This window comes from Octodon degus, unplaced genomic scaffold (assembly GCF_000260255.1).
Source record: "Octodon degus isolate 3935 unplaced genomic scaffold, OctDeg1.0 scaffold00031, whole genome shotgun sequence".
Classification (NCBI taxonomy): Eukaryota; Metazoa; Chordata; class Mammalia; order Rodentia; family Octodontidae; genus Octodon; species Octodon degus.
The window spans coordinates 4,844,940-4,849,971 of record NW_004524607.1 but is presented as its reverse complement, the minus strand read 5'-3'; the positions used below and the strand labels follow the sequence as shown (position 1 = coordinate 4,849,971).

Below are 5,032 nucleotides of genomic sequence, written 5' to 3'. Positions count from 1 at the left end.
GTTTTTTTTTTTTTTTTTTTTTTAAAGAGAATATGTCTAAATACTGACATTCAAATCTAATGTACAGGAACTCCTAGGCAGAGTGTGAGCTGAAAGAACATTCCAAAGTTTGCCTTAGTTGGAGAAAAAATGATAAAAATGACTTATGGTTGTAGTGCTAATAGCTCTGGTTGAGGAAAGCAGCGATTATGTTCAGTAGATAGAAGTGGCCCACTTGCATTATGAGATGAGTTGGAATTTCTAGGTTAGTCTTATTTTAAAATGTAATTAAGCCAACTGTCCTAAGAAAGCTCTTCCTTCTATTTCACGTGTAACCAATTCCAGATGTAAAACTATTTTTCTGCAATAATTGATTAGTGTTTTATTCTGATTAGCTTGACCTGTCTCACAACCCTCTTTTCTCTCAAATTCATTGAGGTGCTAGTTTCCAGATTGAAATCAAATTTGGACCCCCAAATGAGGAAGGTCTGCACACTGAAAAATCCAATTTAATTTACACTGTCCTTGAAACATTAGAAGTTGTATGGAAGGAAAGAATGATGATCTCTCAAGGAGCAAAGATCAACCCCATTCTTTGCTGTATTCCTGTGGCTTAGCCCCTCTTCCAGTTGAGACCCTCAACTGGGGTTTTCTTGGCTTGGAGTCATTTTGCTGCAGTTAACATTTAGTTCACACATCATTAGGTGAAGCCCCAGTTACAGAGATACACTGCTCTTGTCATAGCCGAAGTATGCTGTGTGCACCTGCAGTTTGAAGTTTTTGTTGAGGGAATAGACTGAAATGAATGAAAAGATTGAAACTATTTACTTTTTTTGTACTCCACCTGCTGTGGTATATTTTTGTTGGACAGAATAACTGGAGGTGTGTTTATAGCTTTAGGGAAAGAATACATTAGGGGGTTATATGGTTTTAAGGCTTTTTTTTTTCCTTTAAAGCTGTAAATCAAATTTCCATGAAAATAGTTATATGTAAGTAACTATAATAGATTTCATGGATGTATAGGTGTGTATATTAGATTTTTCTTTCCCTTCATCACCAAAGAATAATTACCTTTGTTGCTGTCAGCGGAGGATAATTTGTTCATGCTCTCTTGCGTCTATACCGTGTCTGTGTTGTATTAGACACTGACAATGAAGTCAAAAGAAAGTTAACATATAATACTTGTAAACTCACAGTTACAAAATTATGCTTTTAGCATCAGGACAGGGAATCCTCTGTCAAGTGTGCAGTTAGCTCCTATTATATTTAATTAGCAACCCTGTGAGGGAGATTTCATAATCCTCATACTCTAGATAGAGGATGCAAAGTTAAAGGAAATAAATAACTGGCAGAAGCTCTTTTACCTCTTTAGTGGTAGGGTGGACTGAGAACCTTAGTCCATTCACACAAAACCCAGTGACCTACTCTACATCCTCTTTCTAGGAATATGTGCTAAGCCTTTGGTTAAGCCATGTGTTTCTATGACTTCTAGATATTCCATAGATACAGCATTTCTTTTACTAACCTCTGAATATTTATTTATTTATGTATTTAGTACAGTGTCTAAAGGTTTTGCTTTATCTTGGTTTTAACTATCCAGCAGGAAAGTATAAATGGGATATAAAAAGTAAAGCCATATTAGTAACTAAGCTGTAAAAGCCTCAGGTCAACAACTTCTGAGATTGCTAGTTCTGTGGATAACCCACTACTATTATAGACTATTGGACTATATTGGACTATTTTGTTCATGCAACTACAATATTTGAATGGCAGTAGAACACCTGTCTCTAAGAAAACTAAACAAAAAAGGGGAATATAAACGAAAATCCATCTTATAGTGGAAAAAATGCATATCTGTATATACAAAATAAGATAGATATGTAGATTGGGCTTGTAATGATCCTCTTGTTTTCAGCCTCCCAGGTGCTGGGATTATAGGATGCACCACCACACTGACTCTCAATCACTGTCGCAGTGCATTCTGGGAGTGGGGCTGGCACTGCTGAATATTTATAAATCAGGGTGAACATTTGAAATTTAACTTGTATACTGAATGAGGTCTCAACTCATTGAGACAGAAGCATGAGATTGTCTTATTTAGAAATTACCATTTTAAAAACTAGAATATTGTTAACTATGTAATGTTGAGCATATTGTCCCATTCCCATATCTTAATATGCTGGATGACTCATAAATTTCCAACTGTTTAATATCAGACTAATATTACTTTGATCCCACATTCAATTTGATGCCTTCTCTTCCTTCAAAGACTAGACATCTTTAGAGTATTTGAGTAGACAGCATAGCACTGATTTAGCTTCTCATAGTCCTTGTTCTTAGTGCCTTGTCTAGTGAGGCTGGTAGTAGGAATTACAGAGGCAAATGTTTTCTTTTGTTATTCTGGTTGTCAGTGGGGAAAGATGGTTTGAGGGTACTCTAAGTCCAATTGTCTGATGCCAGTGGTTCTGTTGAGATGAAAAATTTTATTGGGGTAGCTTTAAAATTATCTTAGCCTCTGCTTTTGTGAGCATTCTGTCACAGAGAAAGCATTTCAGTTTTCCTTGGCATTTCTAGCTGTAAAAGTCCACATCCCTTACTGGGTAATGTAGTGTGATGCTCAATTTGGGGGCTTTTGCACAGGTTTCTGGTTTTTGCTGGACTATTACTTCTGTAATTAATTATGTAAGATAAGAAACTTGCAGGAAATATTTTCTGTTATTGGAGTTTCCTAGAAAATGAACTGGTAACAAGTTTGGCCCACCTATTATTCCTAATAACATTAGAATACTCATTTTATTGGCCTGGTTATTCCAGTGAAGTTGTCACTTTCAGGACTTTGCAGTCTATGAATAAACTTTGGGGTCTGTTTATAAATATATCCTTACTTCAAGGAACATGTCAGTAGGCTTTCTCTGATTCTAGTTATCTAGTGCTGCAGAAGATATCACTCCAAAGCATTGTGGTCAACCTAAAAACAGTAATTTATTATTTCATAGTTTTTGTAGATCCAACACTTTGGAAATCCTTCACTAGAAAGTTCTATCTAAAGGTTCTGAGGAGGTTGTAGGTAAATTATCTAGGGCTTCAATTATCTGAAGACTTTGTTGGGACTAGAGGGTATACTTTCAAGATAACTCATCTACGTGCCTGACATATTGCTGCTAGCTATAGGTTTTGGTCCCTCTCCATGAGTATGTATCTCTTAATAAGGCTACTTAGGTGTTATCCTAAAATGATGCTGCCTCCTTCCAGGATGAGTAATTCAAGAGACCAAGTTAAAGGCTCTACTGTTTATGACTGCAGCTCAGAGCCACATACTGTTACTTCTGTGTTATTCAGTTAGTAATAAAGAATAGTCCTAATTCATTGTAAAAATGGACTATATGAGGCTGGCAAGATAGCTCAGCAGACTAAATGCCTGCTTAGGCAAGCGCAAGACCCAGGGTTCAATTTCTGGCACTACATGTTGCACCAGCCTTGACCCTGGTTGTGCTGAGCCTGCAGCCGAGTCTGTGTGGTGGCATATGCCTTTAATCCCAGCAATGGAAAGGCTGAAAACAGGAGAATTACTATGAGTCCAAGCTGGGTAGTGAGACCCTGCCCAAAAAAAAAAAAAAAAAAAAAAAGACTACATACAGGATAGGAATAATAGGAAATCAAGATTATTAGGGACATATTTGAGGTTAGTTGTGATGTAACTTACCTGAAAGGGGTGGAGGGTTAGGGAAGAGAACCCAGCTTCTATCAGTAATGTATTCCTTGAAAGCTTCCTGAACCCATTGGCTTTGGCTGAGTGGCAGCATGACTATCGCCTTAGGTCACAATGTACTTCTTGTAAACTAATAGCTTCTCTACTTAATCTTCTCAAGTAGGGAGGTGGTTAGTGGCTATGGCCATTATATCTTAGTACTTTAAAAAAATGATGATGTAGTTTCTAGCTTTAATTATGAGACACAAGCTAGGGGAAATATTGGTCAAACATTTGATCCTGTAACAAATAAACCTTTATCAGTGCAGCGATGTGGATGAGTCACGGCCATTGCTTGGCCAATGTGCTCTCTGTGAATGCCTGAGAGAGTGTCTTCTCCCCATGTGACTCTCCTTAGGCCCACTCTTCGTCATCGATCACTTTCCTCTTTGGCCCCATAATCTTCTTCACTCAAGTAGAACTATCTTTGATGTTCTAGTCACTGATAATTGTGCCATTTTGGAAAACTTGACTTGATAGAAACAACTGAGTCTTTGATGATCATTTCCTACTTTCCTATGTTGCTTACTCTGGCTCTGCCTTTCCACAAACTTTCCCTCTTTAACTCCACCTCTCTCCAATGATTTGCATTTATTAGTTTAACTCTTTTTTCCCCATCCTGTCAACCTGGATCCATTGCCTATCTCTAACCTTCTCCTAGCCTCACATTCCTTATGCCTGTCTCCTTTTCTTGTTATTCATTGGTAAATTACCAAGTCTGGTCAAAACCAAACATTGCCTTCTTCCACACCTGCATCTGTTCAGCGGCCATTACTAATAAGAAACACATACATTATTGAGAGTAACTATTAATTTCCCACCACTCATTTTGTTATACTGAACAGTAATTCTTTTCCTAAAATCAAACTCCACTTTTTTCTTAGATCACATCTCTTGTGCCTTCTGAAGGTTTGTCTCCTACCATGACACCTTCTCTTTTCTCCTTTCTAGCTGGTCATTCCCTCTGGCAAACAAACTTACTGAAATATCAACCAATTTAAACCAAAATCAAATCATCTTATGTTAGATCTTTTAAGTGCCACCACACTTTTGGGCCTTTTGAATAGAAAAAATAAAAATATTATGTATCGTATTATTTACCTTTATTGTTCCTATTTCTCACATATCACTTTTTTTAGTCTACTGAAATTGGCATTTCACTTCTCAAGCTCCACTAAAGCAGCTGATATCAAGATAACAATAATCAATGTCTCATCAATACAGTGGTCCAATCTCTCCAGCACAGACCCAGCATCTACACAAAGTTCATGGCTCAGTATTCCTTCTCTTTTTTTTTCAAAGTTT

General features: G+C 37.1%; 1 protein-coding gene across 1 annotated transcript in view; it reads left to right on the top strand.

Annotated features, from left to right (window-relative positions):
* Positions 1-5,032, top strand: part of Sugct (succinyl-CoA:glutarate-CoA transferase) — an 808,498-nt gene that overhangs the window by 584,092 nt on the left and 219,374 nt on the right. The gene's annotated exons all lie outside the window — the stretch shown is intronic.